General features: G+C 40.2%; 1 protein-coding gene across 1 annotated transcript in view; it reads left to right on the forward strand.

Annotated features, from left to right (window-relative positions):
- Positions 1-123: 123 nt before the first annotated feature.
- Positions 124-13759, forward strand: part of LOC134444287 (verrucotoxin subunit beta-like) — a 32584-nt gene continuing 18948 nt past the window's right edge. The window contains exons 1-2 of the mRNA XM_063193640.1: positions 124-162; positions 666-702. The gene's annotated coding sequence lies outside the window, so the exon portion shown is untranslated. The remainder of the gene's footprint in view (positions 163-665; positions 703-13759) is intronic.

A 13759-nucleotide genomic window follows, 5' to 3' on the forward strand; every position in this document is an offset into this window, starting at 1 on the left:
GGCTACAAGCCTTCTCTCACTGCTTGTCATTGACTGCGCTTGTGAAAGCCACACCTGCATTTCTGAAAGCCACTATAAAATCAGCAGCCTGCGTTCTGTCCTACACACCTGCACTCCAGACAACTAGACTGAACGGCAGTTCGACACAGACAGCTGCACACTGTAAGTTATAGAAACTGGGGTAATCTGTGATATTTTAATTGTAAAATGAACAGCGTTAAAACTTGTTTCCACATCGACATTTACAGTAAACATATACTGCATTTTACTGTAGTACATATTGATTGATAAAATACCTGCAGAGTACATACCGTCCATCTAAACAATTTGGTAGGAAGCGTTGTCAAAGATCAAATACTGCTGGTATCAGAACGAATGAGCATGTTTGGTATGAAACAAGTTGCATAATGCTAATTAATATTGCTATACTTTTCTGACTAGATGTTGCCCTGTCTATGTATGGGACAGTGAGAAATGTAAAATAGATTCTTTGTCCTGTGCATGTTAATAATAAAGATTCTCTGACTTTTTAACACTAACATATGAAACAGTAAACCAAGTTTCAACTTCATTTTATTTAGGTTATCTGCTACTCTTCAGTCTCCAGTCTTAGTTGTTTCTAATCTTTATTCTTATTATTATTATTATTATTTATTTGCTTACAGGCACACAGACCAGAACAATTTGCAGGTACCTTCTCATGTAAGTAAATTTTTCGGTGCAGGGCTTGAGGATGTGAAGTCCCTTTCAAACGTATTGTAACAGCATGGCAGATTGTTTTTGTTGTGCACTGAAGGCATTAACTTACAAACAACGCACCTAATAACTAGCACTTTTAAACTAGCACTTTCCATCATTTCACTCATTACAAGAAAATATATACAGTGTATTTTTTTTTACTTATTGTGAGAGTGTGTGCATCAGGCTTGTACAAAATTCCGAATGGAAAGAATTTCTATTCAAAATAATGCCATAATACGGACACTAGGTGGTGCCATTACCTTGAATTTCTTTGAATCTTTAATCTACACCACCCATTGAAAGTACATAGAACAACACCACCTAGTGTTCGTATTATGGCATTACTTGAATTGAAATTCTTCCCATTCGGAATTTCGTACAAGCCTGGTGTGCATTCCAATATGCAGACTCCCGTCCTTCCTGTCCTTCACTTTTGCTTGTGGCCTCACATTTTGTTGACGACCAGAGGCTTAAAGGAGCTCTCCTGCCAATTTCAATATGCTGTTGTATTGCTCACGCTACCCTTGACTTGTCAGTAGGCCTACTACCCGGAGATGCTGCATTTTTTGGCTCATCCCTTTCCAAGATACGAGCTATTCTAATGGGGGCAGCTTTTGTTTACTTTTTTTTTTAAATGAACATAGGCCTACTCCAAATATGTTCTCAAAAGCTGCTGTTTGCTAGTTGCCTGCTGATGTTGCGTAATCTTTTGGATGTTTTGGGGAATAAATCAAGGTGTTTAAAAAAAAAAAAAAAAATGACCAGGATCTCAGAAAAGGCTGAAGAAAAAGAAAACAAAATCTCAGGTACTGACAATTCCATGGTAGTGTGAGCATTACAACTGCATGTTGAAATTGGCTGAAGTTACCCTGTAAGTCAGTCAGTTGGGTAGCCAGCCAACCAACAGTCAGTCAGTTGGCTGGCCCAGAGGGTCAGGATGTGGCTGGTTAGCTTCGCCGATTATTAAGGTACTTTCTCGTTGCCATTTTCAAAAATGTTCTATGAATTATAATTTCAACGATCGAACACCCCATTCTTGCCTGCCGTCAATCCCATATCTTCGTGCTGCTATCGTTTTACATTGTTAGCATTGTCATTTCTCCAGCTTCTACTGTATGTTTTTGCAATGGCCAGGACAACAATCGCGATCTTTACAAATTACGTCAACATACTGGCCCTCATTTATCAAAGCAGTGTACGACGAAAATCATACGTGCGTACGTTATTTTTCTACGACCAGTTGGCATTTATCAAATCTCATCGTAAGCGCAGGAAAGATGAAATCCTACGACTGCTCTCAGACGGTGTATGCTGTATTCAAGTTGGACTTGAGATGACTGATCACCAACTTGAGCAGCAGTTATAACGCAACAACTCATTATCATAAATATGTGGCCTACATAATTACAAAATGTTTTTACATTGTATATTTTGGCTATAAGCCAATGTCTACCTGTTTGAATTGGTGCACCCTTCCTGGGAGCGCTGCGTTAATTTGGCATAGGAACAAGAGACTTCTAATTTGTGATTTGACGTGATGTGTGAATATTTGTGCAATATAGGCCTACAGCCGCGTATTGGAATGTGCCTTCAGTCGTGGGATCAATGACCGACGTCCCTTCTTTTTAACAGCTGGGAGTTCATGCGCACATCAATCAATAGCCTACAGACAGTAGCCTAATAATCTCCCGGTTGAGTTTCGACGTTTGATCGCACACAACTACTATCCGAATATAGGCTACACCTGACACGTGTGTGTCCTATAACATTTTATAGTCGTCCACTAGGTGGTAAAAGGGCTATCCGGTCGAAGGACTGGAGCGCTGGAGAGAAGCAGGGCGCACATGAGCGCGAGAAGGACAGCGCACTGGACATGTACAACTCTCCTTCCCCAACCAATTGTTTGGGCACTGTTTGTTGGCCAGTTTCACGTAGGACCCTTTTCTTGACCTCGTTTACAAAAGATCATCATATTTAAATATTTAAGTAATATCCATTAAAAATATCGTCATTATGTCTACTGTAGTCAATCAAACATTTCATTGTAGGCTAACCATCATTATTTGGAAATCAATCTCTACCCCTTCCATATTGAGAACCGAAACACTGCTGACTACTGCTGTTGATTATTTCCACGTGTTATTTTGTTGTCTACCTCGCGTAAAGCCTAATTTCAAGCTGTCAATCAACCAGAAACGTGGATGTTTTAGCCGGTTTGCGTCTCTCCATGTCGCAAACTCAGGGGTGCGGTCTCCTTCCCGCCAGTTTAGAGAAGGTGTGATTATTCTAATTACGATGGTTTTCAGACGCTGGATTTATCAACAGCCGCTCGCTCTTACGATGAGATTGGAGAGGTACACATGTTTAGTAAATCTCACGTGAGCCTCGTCGTACGACAAGATCTGCGCTCATTTCTGCAATGGTTTCTACGCAAGTTTGATAAATGAGGGCCACTGTTTGAAAAGTGATGAAATCTGTAAGAACTAAGTTGTAATGTAGACTCGGAAGTACATTTTCAAACTTTATAGTCAGTCAGGACAGCGTCATGTCTGCAACTCATCTCGAGTCGCATTTTGGCTTGCTAGCTCAGCTGTAGCTCTACCTGCCTCGTCTCGTTGGAGTAAACAACACTCCCCATGGCTCTGAAATATGAGGTAACGGTGCCACCTAGTGGTTTGCCAACATGTAGGCACAACAACTACCGGTACCCACAGTAGGCCTACAATGCCATATAAAACAGCGTTGAAGCATTAAAAAAATCTTGTTTTAATTCTTGTAAAAATCAATATTTCCGGAGTCATGAAATTCGTCTTGTGACGTCACATCCAATCAGAAATGTTTATTTTGTAAATTAACTAAAAACTATAAAATTATAAACCCAAATTATTTTTTACTTAATTAATGATTCAGGTTTATGGGTTTTGAATAATGGTGCACATAACATGTAAGAATGGTTTTCTATTAGAGTGGTCCTTTAAAGAGCACCATACTGATTTTTAAACACTAGTTACAGTGATTCTTTTTTTTTTTCACATTTTAATGAACATTCCTTATATGTGAGCTGAACAAAACATTTCAAAATGTTTCAACTGATGAATATTATGTGCGGAAGTTAAAATGATTAGATAAAAATGCAGAGAGCATAATTTACACAAGGACTAGGAACTTTAAGGAGTTACTAACTGCGCGTCTCCAGGAGAAGCAGTGGTCAGGAAGCGATTCAAACAGGTTCCTTACTTGGAAAACTATGCATCCCCGGCAGATATTAGGTCATTTTTACTCCATTAGTAGCTATTTTAATCAGTTCATGTGTGTTTTCAAACTGTTAAGACAAATATTAAAGCTCAACTATAATTTCAAGACAATTTATTACACGGGTATTGTGAGTGAAAATTGGTACTTTGGGTCTGAAGATTTCAGCCGTGTAAGTAATTACTCTTTTCTCTAGGTGTTAGTCACCAGTGGCGGACTTAGCAATTTGGGGCCTAAGGCGAAGTTAGCTAGGGGGCTCATCGGCCCACCCAAGTGTGTATCTCCCCCCCTTTAATAATAATAATAATAATAATAATAATAATAATAATAATAATAATAATAATAATAATAATAATAATAATAATAGGCTTGCTTAGAGAAGAAGCTCACAGCATCTTTTGTATCACAGACACACAATTCAAAAACTAAGCTCTCTACAACAATCAGAAGACCTGAACATAATGTGCTTGGGCCAAGTTTTGCTTTAATTTAGACAGCATTCAATGTTGACATATTCAACATTGCAATCTTCACATGCACATCAATCAATTACACATAGGCATCAAAGGCTTCTCTCTCTCTCTCTCTCTCTCTCTCTCTCTCTCTAGCCAGATCATTGCAGTGGTAAACACACACCAAAGTTCAACGACACAAATAAAAATAGACAGTAATATTGCAGTGTATTTTGTTGTTTAATGAATTCAATCATAAACGTTGTAGAATCCACAATGAGCTTGTGCTCAGCTTTATTGAACGAGCATAATGATAACCGTGTTACATGTTCAGTTGCCCTGGTTCTACTAGCCCTTACTTATAGTTGACCTTACAAGAAACACAAACTTCATTTTTTATGTGTACTCTTTTGTTACTTTCTTTTTTTGTACACCTTCTTTTCTTTCTCTTTTCTTTTTTTGTGTTAGTGTACTTAGATCTTTTTTTGTACACTTTTTCCTTTTTTTTCGTTTGTGTTTTTATTCTTTAACAGTGAACCAACATTCAGTCCATACTCTTATAAACCCAGTCTATCAGGTCTTTTTGTCTGACAGAAAGGTAATTCCGACTGAACATTGCTTGTGTCCTCCTGTGAATGTCCATCAGTGTCATCATTTGATGCTGCGCTTGCACTGACTGCATCAGCATCAATTTCAGTCTCTGTAAAAGTCTCTTTTGTTTTCAGAAGGCTGCGGCGGTTCCTTCTGTCCTTCCTCAGTCTTCACTTCGTAGGATCTAGGTCCGACCTCCTGGAGTACAGTTGCTTTCCTGTTCCATGCATCTTGATCCTGGATTCGTACCACGTCATCCTTGGCGAGTGGACTGAGGGGTTTCGTCGAAGCGTTGTTTTTGTTTCCATTTCATGTTTTCCAACTTTTTCTGTATCCCTGTGTTGGGCTTGATGTCTGTGTAACAGGGAAGGGTTGTGCGTAATCTGCGATTCATTAACAGTTCTGCTGGGGATAACCCACATTCAAGCGGTGCAGCTCTGTAGCTTAGAAGAGCTAGGTAAGGATCTGACTTGCTGTCTGTGGCCTTTTTCAGAATCTGTTTGATGATGTGCACTCCCTTTTCAGCTTTGCCATTTGCCTGTGCATGCTGAGGACTGGAGGTGACGTGATTGAAGCCATAGTGGCTCGCAAACTGCTGCCACTCTTTGCAGTTGTAACATGGACCATTGTCACTCACTACAGTCTTTGCTATTCCATGCCGGGCAAATATGGATTTTACATGCATAATGACAGTACTGGCATTTGTGCTTGACAGCAGAGCAATTTCAGGGAAATTTGAGTAGTAATCAATCACTAACAAATAGTCCTTTCCATTGAAACAGGTCAGTTCCAACTTTCTCCCAATGTGCAGTGGGAAGCTCTGGAATCATCATGGGTTCGTTGCCTGTTTGATCTGGTACTTTTTGCATGTTTCACACTTTCCTGCCATGTTTTCAATGTCCTGATTAATGCCAGGCCAATACACTGAGCATCTGGCTCTCCTTTTGCATTTTTCAATTCCGAGGTGTCCCTCGTGTAGCTGTCTAAGTATCTCTGGCCTAAGACTCTGTGGGATGACAAGTCTATTGTCTCTCAGTAACAGTCCGTTTGCCACACTTAGTTCTGCTCTGATGTTGAAGTATTTTGGACAGGAGCCCCTGGGCCACCCAGTAAGCATGTTTTTCATTACTGTTTGTAATTCTGTGTCTTTGTCCAATTCATCGCGTACTTGTTTTGTTTTGACATCAGATACTGGCAGTGACTGAACAATCATGTTTACGTGATTTTCGATGTCTTTCTCAGTGGAGCTCGCCTCGCTCATCACTGGCGCTCGTGACAGCGTATCTGCTATCACCAGGGCCGTCTCTAAAGAATGGGCTGAACGGGCTGCAGCCCCGGGCATCACCGCTAGGGGGGGCCTCCAGTCGCGGAATGTCAAATGAAAAAAAATAATAGAAGAAAAAAAAGAAAACGAGCGAAAATGTCGAGCCATAGGAAACAGGAGAGCGGAGCAAAAAAACGAAAATTGGTAGAAATAAAAAAGGAAAGAGCCAAAGAATTATTACAAAAAACACCCAAATTAACCAACCTATGGAGTAGTCAGCCTGCTGTAGCGGCTACCACCAGCAAATATTTTTTCATAGGCCGGTCCTCCTTGCACAACTCTCGAGCAGCATGTGGCTCGCCTTTGCAGCTCGCAAGGTTAGTCTATTGTACGGTCAGCATGAAAAGGGTAGCCTACTGTTGTGCTGGCTGTCTATCAGCTGTCAATAACGCCACGCGGACTTACTAAAGCCCTGATCAAAAAGCGAACCGCGAGATATTACATTCCTCACGCAACGTTTTGGTATCTATGGCGCTGCGCGTGCATAGTAGGCTTTATCATCATGGTAGGCAATGATTTCGCGACATCGGCAACTTCGTCAGCATTTAAGATAGTGTTAGTCATGTCAACGTTATTGTTTTGAAAGATGTAATTGCTGTCAATGCCAACAGACAGTCAATTAGTTTCTAGTCGCTGAGACACCTTAAAAATAGCGACAGATAAGAGAGAAGGTGGGAGTCTTTGACAGTGAGAGAAGGCGGGACATATCTCACAGACGCACGCCTATGGCAAGCCGTTTTAACATATATTTTTTAAGTGACAAGTTTTTTTTTTTTCTTGTAGGCCCATGTAGACCATCCTAATTTGAGTTTATAATTTCTAATATAGGTTTCAGTAGCCTACAATCTTAAATAGCCTTAGTGTAATATTGTATGCAATAATTTGTTCCATTAGTAGGCCTACATTGGATAGGCATATAGCCTACTACAGTGCCATGAGAAAGTTTGGGCACCCTTTTGGAAAATCATTACATCGGTTTATTTCTCATTGAGATTTTAAAGTAGCAACTTCATTTTAACATATGTTAAACGGTAGGGAAAGAGAAACATTTCAGCAGTGGAAGAATTTTCATAGGTGTTACAGAAAGAATTTTATGTGGATTTAAACAAAAATAGGCGTGTGCATAAATATGGGCACCCCAAAGAAGGTATACCATTAATATGAAGTAGAGCTCACCTTTGCAGCACAAACTGGTTTTAATGACTTTGGAATCCCTTCAGTCACCAAGACAGACATGATTGGTCATTAAAATGTTATTTATCATACAAAATAGCAGACGAGGCTTGTCCTAAGTTCTGTCTTGGAGAGTGGAATATGGTGGGCTCTGAACAAACTGTAGTTTGTTGAAAAATAGATAAAGGGGCATGGCTAAAGGATGGTAAGAATGGTAACAGGCACATTACAGAACACCTCCATAGAATTACAAGACCATAGCTGCTGATAGTGCAGACTTAGACATGGGTCCTTCCACGTATACTTTTCACAAGGCAAAAGCTCATTGGATGGGTGACGAATAAAAAGGCTTTCCTGTGTATCCATCAGAAAAAAGTTGTTAAACTTATGCAGAAAGCTTATCTGGACAAGCTAAAAGCATTTTGGTAATTCATAGTGTGGTCAGATGAGACTGAGGTAGAGTTATTTGACCTTAACAATGGGAGGTGGACATGGCAAAAAATACACCCATACATTCTATGACTTCTGGTCTAAAACACACCCTACTATGGGATTGTGTGGATAGTATACACACTGTAAAACTTATTATAGTTAAGGGCCTCACTAATTCTTCTCAAATAGCATGTTTTTCAAAAGATTGTTCAAGTGTCAGTCACAAAATTAGAGCTGAGCAGAGTTTGGACTTGCCAGCAGGGCAGTGTTTGCACTGCACTGATCAAAATTCAACAATGAGTTAATGCAAAACAACAAGCATAATGTCTTGAAATGGTCATACCAATCTTGAGATATCACCATCATTGAAAAAGAATGAATTTATTTGAACCAGGATGTCTAAAGAAGACAGATGAGTAACCTGACTGAATTATAGGGGCTCTGGATAGAATAATTGGCAACTATTCAGTAGCACCAGGCAGTTGAAACTTGTCTTCTTGTATAGCAAGTATCCAAAGGCCATTAGATCAGCAAAGGTGAGAGCTCTACTTCATATTAATGTGATACCTTTTTTGGGGTGCCCATATTTATGCACACGCATATTTTTGTTTAAATCCATATAAAATTCTTTCTATAACACCTATGAAAATTCTTCCTCTGCTGAAATGTTTCTCTTTCCCTACAGTTTAACATATGTTAAAAGGAAGTTGCTACTTTAAAAGCTCAACGAGAAATAAACCGATGTAATGATTTTCCAAAAGGGTGCCCAAACTTTCTCATGGCACTGTACATTTAGACTGATAGGTTGGCAAATACCCTACATTTCCATTGTGGAATATTATATTAGACCTACATAGGTTATCTGCACAGTATTATGCAAATTATTATTAATTATTTTATTTTATTAATTTCAAAAATATTTTTTATTTTTATTTATTGTTTATTTTATTTATGATTTATTTTATTATTTTTGGGTTTCACGCGCTATGCGATTAATCACGATTAATTGTAGAAAGTCATTGAGTTAATGCGATTAAAGATTTTCATGTTTGCCCACCCCTAGAAATAATATCACCAGTTAACTTTAAACGGTATCTGTCATAGATTGGTAGGCCTACTGTGTACGCTGATGTGTCAGTGGGTTTGTGTGACGTCATGCGTCAGAACATGATATGAAGGGCCCCAACCGGGTAATTAGCACCGGGCCTCAGAAAGTGTTAATCCGGCCCTGGCTATCACCAAGTGTTTGCCTGGAGTGTATATTAACTCAAAATCATACCTCTGCAGCTTCATGATGAGTCGCTGGATCCTTGGTGACATCTCGTTGAGATTCTTTTTGATGATCGACACCAGAGGGCGATGATCTGTTTCGACAGTGAAAGAGGGAAGCCCATAGACATAGCAGTGAAACTTTTCTAGTCCATAAGCCAATCCCAAACATTCTTTCTCTATTTGAGCATATTTAGTTTCAGTTTTGGTCATTGACCGTGAAGCGTAGGCAACTGGCTGCCAACTATCTCCTTCTGCCTGCAGGAGGACAGCTCCCAGGCCATCTTTCGACGCATCTGTTGAAATCTTCTGTCTCTTTTCTGGATCATAATACGCTAGCACAGGGGACTTTGTCAGAGTAGCCTTGAGAGCATTCCACTCTCGCTCATTTCTTGTTGTCCACTTGAACTCTGTGGAGTCATGGAGTAGTTCCCTCAGTGCTGAAGTTTTCACAGATAGGTTTGGTATGAACTTGCCGATAAAGTTGATCATCCCCATTATTCGGAGTACCCCTTTTTTGTCTGTGGGGCGTGGCATGCTAAGGATCGCTTGTATTTTCCTCTCATCAGGCTCAATTCCTTCAGAAGACAACTTGTCTCCGAGGAATGTCACTTCTTGCACGCCAAACTGACATTTTGCACAATTCAATTTCAGTCCATTATCAGATATCCCGTGGAGGACTTTCGCCAGTCTCTCATTGTGCTCTTGTAGGGTGGACCCCCATATCACCACATCATCTATGTAGCAACGTACCCCTTCTAGGCCCTCAAGCATGTTGTCCATCGCACGATGATAGATCTCTGATGCTGAGATTATGCCAAAAGGCATGCGTAGGAATCCGATCGTAAGCGTATTGAATGTGCAGTAGGGGTGGGCGATATGGCAAAAATGTTGTATCACGATTTTTTAACATCCAAAAAATAAAAACAACAAAAAACAACTTTCATATACTTGCAATTTGTAATTTGCAGTCAATAAAATGTTAACACACTGATGATACTCTCATAAAGTGTACAATTGGAATACAATAATGTAAAGAATAAAGTGAAGACAACAACACAAGTGAGAAAACGCCACTCTGATACTGATAATAAACATCCTCACTGCAAGACGATCTATACGATTTCTCCACTTTGGCAGATTCGAGACGATATTTTACTCAATATCGCGATTCACGATATAATATCGTCATATCGCCCACCCCTAATGTGCAGTATCGTGAGCTTTTGTCATCTAGCTTGATTTGCCAGAATCCTTGTGCTGCATCTAACCTGGAATAATACTTAACACCTACCATTTCACTTGCAATTTCCTCACGTTTCGGTATCTGGTAGTGCTCACATTTTATGTTCCTGTTTAAATCTCCTGGGTCCATGCAAATTCTCAGTTCTTTGTTTTTTTTCTTTTTGTCTACACACCATAGAGTTAACCCACTCTGTAGGCTCCTCAACCTTTGTGATCACATTCATCTCACACATTCTGTCCAATTCTTTCTTGAGACGCTCCCTAAGTGGAGCTGGGATTCTCCTTGGAGCGTGGATCACTGGTTCTGCATCCTCTTTCAATTGAATTGTGTATGTGTAGGGAAGGCAACCCAGTCCTTTAAACACATCAGGAAAACGTTGGACTATGGAGTCAACTGTGCTGTTGTGTGCCCTCACAGCGTCTGAACAGCTGATTTGGTAGACTCTTCTCACCAAATTCAGATTCTTTGAGGTGAGTCCTCCTAACAGTGACTCACGACCCTCAGGTACTATCGAGAACAGCACACTGTATTGTTTGTTTTTCACAGTCACTCTCAGTCTGCACTGACCTTTGCTTTCTATTTCTTTTCCGTTGTAATCTTTCAGCTGCACTGATTTCTTGAATATTTTCGGCTTTTCTTTCATAGCCCTGATTTCTGTCATACTGATCAGATTGGCTTGTGCGCCCGTGTCAATTCTCAGTGCTACCAAAGCTCCATTTATTGGCAGTGAAACAATCCAGTTTTCATCCTCCTTTTATGTGCCTCTGTGGCTTGCACTTTGTTTACATTTTCACATGACACCATGTCTATGAAGAACGTCTCACCCAGGTCTGTTTCCTCAACTACCCTCACTGGCTTTGATCTGTCTTTAGTCAGGCACTGTTTGGCGAAATTATTTTTTTCCGTTGCATTTTGCACATCTTTTGCCATACGCGGGGCATTGTATTGGTTCATGTTGTCCACCACATCGCTTGCAGCTTGCAGCGTTTGCGTTTTTGTTAGTTTTCTGTTGATAATTTCTTTTCATCTTATTTCTGACGACTGCAACTTTAGCGCTCTCATGCACGGGGCAGCCGTGGCCTAGTGGTTAGAGAGTTGGTCTTTCAATCTAAGGGTTGCAGGGTCAAATCCCACCTGACCTGAACTCTCCCTACATCTCCATCCATTGCTGAAGTGCCCTTGAGCAAGGCACCTAACCCCACATTGCTCCAGGGACTGTAACCAATACCCTGAAAACTAATAATAACTGTAAGTCGCTTTGAATAAATTAAAGCGTCAGCTAAGTGCAATGTAATGTAATGTAATGCACGACTGATGCACTCGGGTCTGCAAACGTCTTTGCATGCTGTTGTGCTAGTTCACTAGCATGGCATATCTTCTTAGCCTCAGCCAAAGTTAGCTTATCGTCTCTTAGCATCCTTTACCTCGTCTTTTTGTGAAGTATTCCGTAAACTATCTGATCGTGGACCATGGAATCTTTAAGATCTCCAAAACCACAAGACTGTGCCTTCAGTTATAAATCAGACATAAGGCCACACCAATTTAATTTGTTGGTTCTCTGATTTTTTCAGGAAAAAGTTGAAGCGAGAGGGCGAAAAAAAAAAAAAAAAAAAAAAATTAGTTGTGTGGTAATGCCACGGATGTAATAAGGGGACTGTTATGTTATACCACCTGTATATCAGCCTCACATGGACCTCCAAAGGAAGGTGCAAGACAGGCAAACACCTGGACATGGAGAAGGACAGTGTAGAAGGGAATTAAGGCAGCCAAATAGACCAGGCACAAAATTAGCTCATATGGCAATTATTATATTAATCTGGTTTGAATAAACTGAGATGATTCAACAGTCTGAAACCGCAGTCTTCATTGAACAAGACAGCAAATACAGCATTGTGACCATATCAATGGAATTACAAGCTATAAAAGTACAACTTTAGAATGTTAGACCACTTACAACAGTGACCAACAAGCACAAGTCCCAAAATCAATAAAATAAAAGACCAAAAATAATGTAATCTCACTCTTCTTTGAGTACAGAATGTGCACAAAATACTACTAGTAACAGAAAAAGTTACAGTAATTAAATTTTAACAAAACAAACAGTCCAATCTGATTCAGATTCTTGACTTTTTCTTGGCACTTCAGGGCTCCAGACTAACTTTTTGCACTGGTTGCACTGGTGCGCCTAAACATTTTTTAGGTGCACCAGCACAAAATTTATGTGCACCCAAATGTTTTCACCACCCCATACACACACGCACTCAGCTTTAAAAAATAATAATTGAAATAATAACAATAGCAATAATAATAGCAACAACAACAATAATAATAATTATTATTATTATTATATTATTGTTGCTATATTTTAAAAGACCTGGAGCATTTCATGTGCTATAGACTAGTCTTCCAAATGTGCTCTTTATAAAAGACATGACAGTAGGCTACCTAACTAACACATCTTGACTACAAGCAGTTTGGCTGGTAGAAAAGACCAAATTAGTAGCCTTTTAGGCAGTATGTGTTTGACTAGTAAGATCAACATACCAGCCTTTTCTGCAATAAGGCTACGCACACGGCACAAGCACAGTACAGAGTTACAATATGAAGATAGATGGATGGATGGATTTTTTTTAACAAACCCTGCTAAAAATGTCATAATTTTTAAAATCATTAGGCACAAATAGCCTAGCCTATGTTTACAGTGGAATCTGAGGTGAATTGGGTTTTGTCTATTTCCCCGTTTTTGAGCGCTCTCCCTCTGCATAATGAGTGTGGTATCTTAGCAAGCGCTACGAACAGACACGACAGCACTAGTGCGCTCGCTCGCCCAGTCTCTCTCTCTCTCCATCTCTCTCTCTCTCGTGCTGTCTCGAGGTGCATGAACGATGCCTTGCCGACTGATAGGCAGTATGTAGCCTGCCCTAGTGGCTATCTAAAAACTCTCACAGAAGTCCCGACAGACTAGCGCGTCACCTGCGTTTTTGTGTGGCAATGCGTTTTTGTGTGGCCATTTAGTTTTCCCCCGTGATTGTGACTCTCTCGTGTTTAAAATATCCTCAAGTCATTTTGCTGTTTTTACCGTGATTGTAACTCTCTCGTCCGTTGCAAAACTCGCCTGGTTGAGAACACAAAACTCGCTGGCACATGTGAACTCGGATAGTTGAGCGAAGTCGAACATTCTATTCTGAAACGTCGGGCTGCCTGTGAACGAGGAAGGGGGAGAAATTAAGCTACCGGTAACCCGGGGGGTTGCTTCCTCCAAGCGGGACCATAGTTGTT

Source organism: Engraulis encrasicolus, unplaced genomic scaffold, assembly GCF_034702125.1.
Source record: "Engraulis encrasicolus isolate BLACKSEA-1 unplaced genomic scaffold, IST_EnEncr_1.0 scaffold_49_np1212, whole genome shotgun sequence".
Taxonomy (NCBI): Eukaryota; Metazoa; Chordata; class Actinopteri; order Clupeiformes; family Engraulidae; genus Engraulis; species Engraulis encrasicolus.